The sequence below is a fragment of the Cyprinodon variegatus genome, unplaced genomic scaffold (genome assembly GCF_000732505.1).
Source record: "Cyprinodon variegatus isolate N-32 unplaced genomic scaffold, C_variegatus-1.0 Scaffold15, whole genome shotgun sequence".
NCBI classification, from domain to species: Eukaryota; Metazoa; Chordata; class Actinopteri; order Cyprinodontiformes; family Cyprinodontidae; genus Cyprinodon; species Cyprinodon variegatus.
This window is the reverse complement of record NW_015150468.1, coordinates 301,608-314,175: the sequence shown is the minus strand read 5'-3', so window position 1 is coordinate 314,175 and position 12,568 is coordinate 301,608. Positions and strand designations below refer to the sequence as shown.

The 12,568-nt window shown below is 38.9% G+C and overlaps 1 protein-coding gene across 3 annotated transcripts in view; it reads right to left on the bottom strand.

The window, feature by feature from the left end:
- fam189a1 (family with sequence similarity 189 member A1) overlaps window positions 1–12,568 on the bottom strand; it is a 106,414-nt gene that overhangs the window by 91,232 nt on the left and 2,614 nt on the right. Inside the window, exon 1 of one of the 3 annotated variants that reach the window (XM_015385121.1) lies at window positions 896–913. The exons of the other annotated variants lie outside the window; for them this stretch is intronic. The gene's annotated coding sequence lies outside the window, so the exon portion shown is untranslated. Of the gene's footprint in view, window positions 1–895; window positions 914–12,568 lie in introns of those variants that run through there. 3 annotated transcript variants of the gene reach the window in all.

Here is a 12,568-nt window from a genome sequence, read left to right as displayed (position 1 = left end):
GCTAAGCTCAAAACAACCGCGCCTGGCGTTACGGAGGAACCAGGAGAACAGCTGTGCATATTTACGACAGTGCACTTTTACTTTCGCCCTCTGGAGGGAGCCTCACTGGAAAATCAACACCGGTTGCATAGTGTACCTTTAAAATTAAAAAAAATGTTTTTGTCCATCAACATCATCAAGAACTGCTCATTTGGAAATTTTTTAGTTTCAACTGATTTAAAGTCTTTTATAAGGAACTCCCCCTAACGATCTCCCTTTCAGAGACATAGACAGGTTTCGGGTATAGCAGGCTAACAAAGAACCCAAAGGACCGCCCATTCCTAAGGGGCTGACGCATTATTTGCATGTTTTCTAAGACAAAACAAGGCTTTGTTTTTGGTCCACTCTGTAAAGCCTCAAACTTGGATGGGAAGTGAAATGTCTTCAAACTTGGACCAAATTGCAGTTTATTGTTTTTTAACTATTTCGGAATGACTATGACCTGGATGACTGAGTATCTTCACCTGTATATTCTATAAGCAAACTTTTTTCTATTTGATTATCCATCAAGTAACCAAAGAAATAATCCAAAGATTAATCAATTAGCAATACAATCATTAGTTGCATCCCTGACTTTCAATTGGAAAGTACTGTACTCAATTACAACAAAGCAAAAAGGTTCATTTTAGCACAGAATGATTTCCTGAATTCTGATTTACACTTCATAGGTTATTTTGTAAACCTCCATCATCTCTTCTTTCCCTGCTTTCAAATATATCTCAGTTTTTACCTGATAAACAGAAAACCCCTTTGATCAGCTTGGACCAAACTTTAATCCTCAGGTGGAACAGACACAAAAACAAAAATAGATATCCATCCACACACCTGTGACTTCCCCTCTCACATTTGTACTCACACAAAAGCATCACCCTGCTCCATCCTGGGAGCTAATCGTAGAACAAAGAGAAGCCCCAGTCAGCCGGCTTCCTCATTGATCAGCTACAGAAAGCAGGAGGGATGGTCCTCAGTCAGCTTTGTTGTGCCCGGAAGAAGTTAGATCTTAAATAAAGGCAAAGGATAGAAGTCAAACACATCAACAAAGCAACATATGCCTGTTCAATGTCTGCTACCAGAGCGTAACACCGATTTCGACCTGTTACAGCTTGTAACTGGAAGCTCGTTATTACAGAAAATCCTCTTTAAACATCTTTGCTCAGGTCAAAGTCAAAGGGGAAAGCAGATACCTGTGTCTTTACTTAGAACTTACAAATAAAAGATGACATTCCGACAAAGAGCTGCAATTTCCTGTTAAGAGTTTCATGAATAAGTCGGTAAAACAAACAGGAGCTGCACACTCCCCCCCACTGTTTATTGCTCCTAATGAATTATTATCTCCTAATGCATCTTAGAGCTAACAAAGGAATACCTGCAGTCTACTGGAAAGATTTGTTTCTGGCTGTCTTGTGTGGTCTCTTCCTCCCCCCTGAGCTCAGTTCAACCTTGCAGGCCTTTTGTATTAAAAAGTCTGCATGCAGACTGACTGGCAGCCTGGTTGAAGCGCAGCAGCAAGCATTCTGTCTGACACATCTTTGGGTCAGACCAAAGCAAGAGAACAATAGAGCCAACACAGAAAAAAAGAGGGGGGTGCAGGGGTTTGTGAGGAGAAGAAATCTGCCATGCGTACACATAAAAATGTATCATGCATTCAAAACGTAAAACCTTCTCCCAAAACACATGACCCCCATCCTACTCTTTGTCTTCACGGTCACATTTATATCCATCAGTTTAAGGTCTGGCAATGACCAGCAAAAACTGAGAACCTGCAGCTTTCATCACACATCAGCCGCTTTCACACTTCAAAGATCAGAATGGTGCATAATGGCGGCTGTTTTTATGGGGTTTTTATGTGCATGCATTTGGTCTTTGAATACAAAGGAGTGTTTGCAGAGACACACCAATGGGCAGGACAGATGTGAGTTTTATCATTCTGACATCTTTGAATGTCCCCTAAAATAATAAAAGCATACTTTATTCCTAGTACAATAAGCCTGTCAAAAACAGTTACAGTATGTTAAAATCCCTTTAATTAGTGAAAAGATTTAGAGATCAAATTCTTCTGCAAGGTAGAACCTGAGGACAGGGTATAAAACAAGAACCAAAATATAATAGTAAATATGTTCCACAAGGTGCATCGTTGCTATTTTTATGTGCATTTTGATTATTTTTTCAAAAGGTAATATTATAACTGAGAAAACAGGTTTTATTGGAATGCATTTTCTAATCTTTTTAATATGACAACATAATTAATTTTACAGTGAATTATATCAAGGTTTTAACTACTCACAAAACACCTCATTGTTAACAGGAAGTGAAAGTGGACAGATGCAACTCAAAGTAATTTTCAAAGAGAAGTGCTGACCCTCTCGTCCTCCTAACCTCTACAGTTAAGCTCCATCAGACTCAAACTGCTGTGCTCTGGTTGATACTTTGCTGAAAAATCTAACCTGTGTTTCCTAACAGCTGATGTGATCAGATCTGCATCAGAAAAATCAAGGCATTTCATATTTCCTGTGAGATCAAAAGGAAACCTTTTTGCCTTCTAAAATACTCATCTATGCTGCTTCCTTGCTGTAATTACACCATGTGGAGTCCTCTAACAAAGAAGCACACAGTGAACAATAGCTGAGGAACTAGATAAAACTAAAAGTGACAAATGGGAATCCAGTCTAGAATCCTCTGAACTTAGCAGAGCCTGATCATAAAGGCAGGAAATCAATTTGTCACTTTGAAATATCAGAGCTTACTTTAGTGTGTATTTGGGGGGTGGTGTATGAAAACGCTGCTAGAACGCCCTGTTCCCTTTCCCATCATGGTGCTGAGTGGTGGCACTGGAGTGGGGGCAGAATGCACTGGAGGGTCCTTAGAGTAATCAGCAGCAGCAGGCTGAGTGCCTCCTTACTTATGACAGAAAGGTCCAGAAGGGGAGTGATTTGCACCAGCCCCGCTACACCTCAAGACAGGCAGAGTGCTGACATCACTGCCCCTCAACCTCCACATTTAACATATCCACAATCAGCTTGAGTAAAGGAAACATGAAAGTAAACAGGAGACAGATAACTGATGGTGGCTATTAGCTAATCGGGAGGAGATTTAAGACAGGGCAGTCCAGCCTGGAGCGAAGGCGGCCTGCGCTGACCACCGTCCCCATTTAATCTGGGCTGACAGGATGAGTACAGCAGGCGAGGAGGCATGTCCTCTGCTGACAGCTGGGAATAAAGTGCAACATCCAAACAACAAAGGGGTGCTTTATCTAAAGTCTTACAACAATCCCTTTTCAGCACAGCTGGACAAATCTTATGATCCATCTAGATCATGTAAAGCTTTGACTAAAACACAAAAACAAACTGCCGTCCTGCAGGGAAGATAATGTGCAAAAATGATTAGCTCTAACAACACTCCAATAGTATTGTTTGGATAATCCCATTGATACCCTGTGTGAGGATAATTTTACACAATAATTTAAATGCCGATATAAAAACATAAAGGTTTGAGTGTCCCATCCTCACAGATATTTAGATTGTTTAGTTTCCTCTCACGCTTGCAAAGCTCTGACTGAATGAATTTAATCAAGTATTTTGTAATGGAGTTTTCAAAAATAGCTGCAAGACTATAGAGTTACTATTAGTTGTTATCAGATTCATTACTCTGAGTTCTATTGTAGTGCTTGAAGGTTTATATATATATAGAAGGATAATTGCACTTATTTTTAATTTAGTAATTTTAATGAGGTGGAAGCTGGGAAACACTGTCTGAACACATGCATTAAAATGATGATGATGGCTAGGATGAGGAAGTAATTTGGTTCTTTTCTGTTTTTTGAAAGAATCTAAGTGGTACAAAAAAAGAGAAATATTTAGTTGCTGTCTATAAATTAAGCAATTTCTAACTTATTTTTCCACAATCAGCAGACCCCACCCCTAACTCAGTAACCCAAGTGGAGCTCCATCCACCTAATTATTAGAAGAGGAGCATGTTTGGTGTGCTGGTTTTACCACATTGCCCACTGTTCAATGGCTACGGAAAAAGACAATTTTTTCATTGTTGTCCGCAATAAACAGCTTTTGTCCATGCATAATCTCCCAGTTACAGAAGAACAGAGCTGCAAGGATTCATTTTAGTTTTGATGTCAGTTTAACAGGCACATTGCCAGAGGAAATTTTAGTTTGTGTGAATAACTTCCAGAACTTTTTTTTTCTTTAATACCCACAGCACACGGCAGGATTTACCAAAGATCCCTACTGTTTGTTGCAAATCTGTAGATGCTGGGTGTGGACAACACTAGAGTCTGAGGCGGCAAGCTTTTCTAGATAAAAGTGAATGAGCCTAAAAACAGCTTGTTCTGAAAGGGGCTCAGCAAAGCAGAACTGAGGAGGTGAGGTCTTGTTATCTGTGAATGATCATGTGCAAAAAGTATAGTTCATAGACAGATCCTACTTAAGAAGGAGGGATCATAGGTCTCCTTTAATTTGCACTGCAATGAGCTTATCTTGGATAACAACGGAAAGTTTTTAGCTTGTGATCTTTGGAAGATCCCTTTTGACTATGCAAACCTTCAAAACAAATAATAAACAGTGAAAAAAAAGAAGATCTTAAGAAATTATATTTGAAGTCAGCAGCAGCTGACTCTTATAAAGTTGTCTTGAGTGATATTTCCTGCTACTGAGATGGAGTGCTTTGACACATATAGGAAAGAATAGAAAATGCATCTATTACGACTGTAGCAGTGTTTCCACCACATTTAAATGTGAGTTTTAAGCAAACTATCAAAAGTAAAAAAAAAAAAAAAAAAAAAGGAAATTAAATGTTGCAGTGTTTCATTTGGTTTAAAGCGTATTAACCAAGGGACGTAAAGAGTAATGAAGTCATATGTTGTCATTGACGTCATCACGCATGTTCTAGCACGGACCACAGATCAGTAATAGAGGAAGGTTGTTCTTACGTTAACATGTCCATTAGTAATGTGGTGTTGCTTCCAAACATGTCTATGTGCTTAATAGGAACATCACGGATGATGCCTCCAACAGAAACAGTTGATCAGTGATGTGAGGTAAAAGTTTCCTAAGTCAGTGCGGATTCAAAAAGAAACACCTCGTGCAAGTGTAAAAATGTTTTTGCTAATTTTTTATTTTGCTTTTTCCATTAAGCTTTTTGGACGCAATAATTCAAAATGTGCATTTCAAGAAGCTGATGGAAAGCACCTTGTATCTAACATTTTCCTTTCACATAGAGAGTACTCCTGAACCAGTGCATTTGTGTTTCTTTTTTGTTTATGCTTTGAAGTCTCTTCACACTGAGCCTGGTTCTGCTGGAGCTTATTGTCCTGTTAAAAGTGAATTTTTCCTTTCCACTGTCACTACATGCATGGTCAGGATTGCTCATACTGAGCATTGTTCTTAATAGCTTATGAACATTGGGTAAAATTTTGTTTAATATTTCTTAAAAGGATATTTTTCTTTGTTTGATGACATTACATGAAGAATGATTTCACCTCTTGAGCATTTTGTCTCAGTACAGATCAAATGAATCTCTATGGGGTGTCAGGAATGCAGCCCCGGTAGTTGATCTAATTACTCACTTCATTCACCTGCCATGCCCTCCTCGCTCTCTAATTATCATAGATCTTGTCCACCTGCTCCTGCTGCTTTATATACAGCTCAGCTATTGTGGCCAGAACATCATATGTGTTAGTTATTCATGTTTGTTTGTTTTGTTAGAGTGTTAGTTTTGGTAAAATCCGTGGTTCATGTCCCTGCTCTCGGGGGCCAGTGTGTAGAAAATGTGTTAGTGTTTGTCTCCTGTCTTCTGATTGTGTCCCGGCTTTTCTCCGCTGAGCCCTCAGGGTTTTGGCTTCGAGTGCGGGGAAAGCCAGTCTTAACTCCCCTGATCCTGGCTCCTAGGAAGGGCCAGTTTAAAGTTCTGCAGTTCCCCTGGTACCATGTCTTGTCTCTGTTCCTCTCAACTACTACACCTGCCTGTCTCCATCTGAGCGTGTCTGAAACTTAATTAAAGCACTAATAAAATACCAACTATATAAATTTCAAAAGTGTATGAATTTAAGTGGTCATAACTACAGAGTTCAAAGAAGTGCAGAATTTTGAGATGAATGTTTTTTATCAGATCAATGTATATGAATTTTTATCAATTAATTTTTAAAAGGCCACATTTGGGCACATTAGGAAGCCAAGCACTATGGCAATCTCTAAGTATTTATACACTAATAAGGGGTTTGAGAGAAAAACCACACAACAAGTTTCCACTCTATTGACACAAGGGTTAAACTGCTCCTGCTCAGGCTAAAGGCAAAGAAAAGCTGAGTGAATATAACTCCCACACTACTTTCATCTGTCTACTTTGATGTTATGAATCATGAGGGACTCTACAGGCACAGCATTTTTAATAAATATTATGTCAGCTTCCCTGACAAACACGCTGGATTCAATACTTGAAACAGACAGAGAGCTTTTATATCAGAAATCATGACAACTCTCCAAGTGAATAACAGTTAGGTGTGAGTGCTGAGCGAGGCTACCATTGGGTGAGTGTGGTCTGTCTTAAGACCTGTTGCCAGGAAACTGCATGGAACTAATAAGTCAGCTAATTAATGATAATTCACACCGGCTCACTGCAAAACCAAAGACTCAAAAGAACAATGCAAAGCAAAACATTGTTTTTTCTTTCTGCTTCTACAACAATAAATACTTGTCTCACTTGTTTTTTCTGGAACCATTAGAGGGAAATATTCTATAAGATGCACTTTATCCAACATCATTTAATGATTTTAATAAATATAATTTAATATAATTTTCTTTCTCCCACTTTTCTCTTTAATGGACAAAAAACATATAAAGATGCTCAACAGAACACTATTGTTTAGATTGGACAGCACAGTGAAAAGAGAACAATTACCTTATTATCACTGGTTTCCATTTACCTTGGAAGATGGAAATTGGATCTTGGAACGAGGCCACCCTAAACCTGATTACCAGCCAGCTCCAATTCATAAAACGTGCTGTACTCAGACCAGAGTATCAGGGTATGTTCACACCACAGACAAATAAGAATGAAATACTTTATGTGATTTGGTTTACAGAGAGAAAGGCCACAGCAAATATATCTGATGATTTTTGTGTTTGTGTCACATTTCATCCTTTTTTTACATCATTGTGTGTTGTTATGAACTTGGCACTGATATCTGGTCTGATTACTTATTTCACACACCTGCTCAGTTCTGCCCAGTTCTCATTACACACTTAACTGATCCACCTATATTAGTTTCTATTTAAACAGCCTTCAGACCAATCATCAGTGCCAGATTATTTTCGAGCCGCTGGATAGAATTATTCTAGCGTTCCTGTATTCTGATTACCTGATACTGACCTGTTCTGCCTTTCGAGCTCAGAGCCTGCCTGTTCCCATCTAATCTGTTTGCCTGACCTGTCTTCTGACTCCTGCCGGATCTCTGCCTGTTTGTCTCCTTCCGCATCTCACTTGATCTCTGACCCCCTAGCTCTGACTACCGACCACTTAACCGACAACGGATTTGGCTTTGCCGTCTGGATCATCCTGCCTACATTCTTCGGTTCTGATCTCCTGCCTATCCTCCAACCACCTATACATCAGTGTCTGGGACCTGACCTGCTGAAACTAACCTCACCCTCTGGACTCGGACTGAACTATAAGACCAGGTTAGTGACTCACTTGTTCCTGATCATCCACATCCACATTGTCGTGGTCACCAACCTGCTGTCCCTACCCGCAGAGGTTTCTACCTTAGATGCCCACGCCGTTCACTTCAGCTCAGTTTTCAAAAAACGTCTTGAAAAATCTAACGGTCTGCTTTGAATACTGTATCCCACTGTTCTGAGCCTGACAGTATGTGACAGGCTTTAAGATTTCTGCTGTTTGAAGCTGTAGGTTTCAACTGCAACTTTATCTTATGTAGGTTTGTCTGCTTCAAAGTAATGGTCTTTAAAAAAAAGGATTGTAGAACATCAAAGCAGAGATAATCATTATTTTTCTGGCTCCAATTGCTCACATTTTCAGGTAGACATGCTTTTCAACCATCTTTACAAACATCATGCTTCGCGTGACAGCATGTCTTCCATTCATGTCGGTCACTTCACGCCTGTTCACACTGGAGTCTGATAATGGTCATATTATAATTGTTAAGTGAACAACAAAAAATGGGATCTCATCAAAAACTGGAATTAAGCATTAAGACCTTCACTAAGAGTGAATGTGGTCTTTGAGTAGCAACATAAATCTACATTTTTCTGCATTTCAAGCTTTCAAACACACTGTTAAAGGTTAAACTGAATAATAAGGAAACTGAAATCAGGAATCCATTTCTCCACTGAGTGACAATAAAGAACATTTTCTATCCTCTTTTAGGTAAAATATTTATTTCAGGAAATACAAGTACTAAAAAATTGCTAGGCTGTGATATTGCATGATGAGCTGACATAACATTGGTTGTTTTAGGCATTGTTTGACGTTGTACTTTAGTTGATTTTCATTGTAATAAATAAAAAAAAAACTGTTAGACAACACCCTTAATCTGGGTGGAAGGGGAAACGGCTGTTGCAGCTGTTGCATTTCCGAATTCTCCCGAGTGGTGTCCATTTTTACACGAGTGAATAAATTTAACATGATTGGTTAAATATCAAGAGGGCGGGATTGTTGTGGCGGAAGGTTCGCAAGCAAGTTTGATTGTAGCCGGTTTCTCGGAAACATCTTGCTTACCAATTGGCAACTTGGTGCTAGCAGGTTGCCAATGGGAAATTATATTGGAACCAAGTAGCACTTAGCAACAACACTGTCAAGGAAAGCTATGGACAGAGGAAACATGAACATGTGCAAACATATCTGACAAAAAGTAAATCTACAAACAAGTTGTTAAGCTATTTGCATATACAAAATTAGCAGTCAAGGTATACACAATTTTTTACTTGTGGAATAAGGATCATTTTCTAATTAAGAAATCGCACACAGTTATGAGTGTAAGAAATGTCAAAAAAATACTTTTCACAGACAAAGCTAGTTATCAAAACTGACAGTGATTGTGGCTGCAGTTTTTGTTTTCAGTTTCGGCACATTTGAAATTCAGATGCAGAGGATGGAGAGGGAGTCTATGTGTATCTAAAAATATTAGAGTTTCAGAAATAGCAATACCAGAAAGATATCAGCAGCAAGAAAGATGTCTGCACAGGCCAGCACAAGTGGCTAATGGTATGGAACCGAACTGGTTGCACGTCTTATTAGTTTTGCACTCCATCTTTGAAAATCACCCGCAAAAAGGCCACTTAATACACATGCAGTTTAATGCTCCTTATTTGGATTCTTAAAAGATCAGTTTCTAAGTCTTTTTCGAAACAGCAGCCCCAAATATTATCTTTAAATTAGCATTTAATCTTGCAAATGTTCTCAATGTCTGTAAGGCATTTTTCTACTCAGCAAACCCTTCTTTCATCAATTCAACAGATTTTAAAATCACATATTTCAAACCACAGCAGGTAGTGTCCTATCGAGGAAGAAAGCTGTTCCCTAAACTTATTCCATTACTTCTTAAAAGTCGCAGGGAAACGACAGTTCCAACCATTGCATTTCCGAATTTTCCCGAGTGGTGCACGACTTTACACGAGTGAATAAAATTAATGTGCTTGGTCGATTATCAAGGGGGCGGGATTGTTATGGTGGAAGGTTCGCAAGCTATTTGATTGTAGCTGGTTTCTCAGAAGCAGCTTGCTAACTAGTTAGCAACTTAGTGATCGTTCAGTTGCTGGATTGAATAAAGGAATAAGGAAAACAATAAAATGTTTTTATTCCTCAAAGTTGAATGTTTTCTCTAGAAATTATTTCAGACCTTACTCCACGCCTAACAGCAAACTGTCATTTCAACATGATTATTAATTAAGTCAGATTAGAAAAAGCGTATTTGGTACCAGCAGAAATCTAGAAACACCTCACAAAAATATAACATTGCCAAACTTTTTTATTCATCTGTCTTCTCTCACATATAGGTGTAAGGGACATCCCATTCTTGGATTATACAATCTTAGACAATGCTGACCCACTCTTTGCAGATGTAACACCGTCAGCTCTTCTGTGAGGATTCCTCACCAGGTTTAGAATGTGCCTTTTTTGGCAATCACTCTAGATTTGTGGCTCTTTTATCCAGATGTTTACGTAAATACAGTGTTTCTTCTTAATTGCTTTCACTTGTTATAACACTGCAACACTTAAGTGTCGGGTTGGGTGGAGGCTTTGATGACCCAAATGCAGAGAAGAGTAGGCAGAGATGAGTTTTGCTGATTTAATTATTTGACTAACAGTCAACTGAGGAAAACATTTAGAAAAATGCAAAAATACCTAACACCAAACAAAATTCAATAAGTGTCTGGGGAAAAATGTGGGGAGCAAGAGACAAGGAAGCAACAAAACAACAAGAAACCAGCAAACAGGAACTAAGGAGGTGGTGTATATATGGGAAACAGAACAAAGGGTGGGTAAATGAGTGTAAGTGTGTTAAGTATGGATAGAACTAACCAGAAGGGAGCCAACGGGAAAGGAAAACTGGCAAAAGGGTGCAACAGAGGGTAACTAAATAAATATCAAACTGAAAAAACAACAACAAAGTCACAGAACCCTGACATTAAGTCCTCAATATTTAGCAGCAAGCGAATCTCACAACTGAACTTTTGAACATGTGACCCTTTTTTTTTTTCCAAAAATTATTTATAGAAGTTGTCTGCAAGCCTGTATCTTTTATGTTTTTATAGAAAATATGTCTCTTTCAAAAGTAAAAAAATTAGAAAAACTCCCCACTTGCTGGAGCATCTTTGAAACATTTGATCTTTTTTTTTCTCAATCTCAATGGTTGTTTGCTCCACTAAAAGGGACCATTCATTCAAGTATTCAATATTACTAAAGACACAGCTTTCCTACCTTGAGATAACACAAAGCAGGATTTACTTTCCATCCAATCACTATCAAACAAAGCAGCTGTTGACTAACAGATCGCCTAGACAACCAGTCATCAAATGGCTTTCATGCTACCAAATTCACTCCACAATATGTCTTTGCCTATAGCACAATAAGTCCCTGCAGACCACTTTTTATAACAAACACAGAGGTTTGGGTACACAGGCAGATTACTGCAGAATTTGCTGATGCTTGATGCTGAAAAAGCCGCAGAGAAAAGCTCCCTCAGAAGTCATATCAGCAAGATTGTCTAAAGCTGCTTGTGTTCAAGCCCAATGTGTAGATATGAGTATTCAGACACACAAAATAATATCAACAATTTCATTTTTCACACAACCAGGACAGATTAGGAGAAAAAAATAAAAAGAAGGAAATCTTGTTTGAGCCAAGAGAGCATATTGTGTGTAACATCATATAAGAGAGGGAGAGAGAGATTAAGCCCATACTGTAAAAGATATCAGCAATAGCCACTTCTTAAAACAGGCATACAGAGAAGCAGTTTGCATGTGAATATTCAAGTCTTATTCATTGTGAGATTAATAGCAATTTAAAGTGCATTTCAGCTGTTGACAGCTGCAGAGGCCTTTTGGCTCGCTCTGTCACACTGGCATCAAACACTGAGCCAAACCTGGCAACGCAGCTAGACTTGCAGCCAACAGGTAAAAGCTGCAGCGGATCCAGCCCTACGCAGCCTGCGGCTTTTAGCACCATCCATTGTTAAAACCAAACCTCATCTTTTTTTTTATCTGAATCCCAAACCAACAACAGGCCAAACTGATGAGTGAGTCAAACCTAAATGTTTGCGGTGAAGGGCGGCTAAGAGAAAGAGGAAGATATCGGTAGGATTTGCCTGGTTTAGCCCAATAATCTTAGGAATACTGAGTCATATTAGGCCGTCCAACATGTTGGACAGTGTGAATGTGTGCGGGTGTGCGTTTGTTTGATGGAGGAGGAGGGACAGCCACGCTGAGCTCAGCAGTCACTGCTCTGTATAGGAAGTAAAGATTATGCTTTTCCTCGCTGCGACTGTGATGAAATCCCACAACACCAGTCATCACACTGAGATCCTTAATGACGTCCCACAGCGATGGCACGCACACATGCACGCACACAAACATGTGTCTGCATAAGTTAAGCATTTGTTAATGTGGGGGGTGAAACCCCAAACCGCATTAGGACAACCAGCTAAGATTTATCACTGTGCTGCATCATACAGTTCTGCTGAAAGAAAAATACCCAACCACCTTTGATCACTCTAATGGATGATCCAGGATAGTCTCACAGGAATTTTACTCACACTGTAAAGGGAAATAAAACAATCCCCCCCCCCGCCGCCAAAAACAAAAAAGAAAAAATTGAAGATTACTGTAAAATATAGCCTATTACATCAATATGAACCTTATTCTAGTAAGATAATCTAACACAGCTCTACAGTTTCTATGTTTTTCTTCCCTCTTCTGCAGGAAAACATAATTAACAACAGAAATCCAATGTTTGAATAGAATAAAACAGAATTCAACTTTATTGTCATTACACTGTCACAAATACA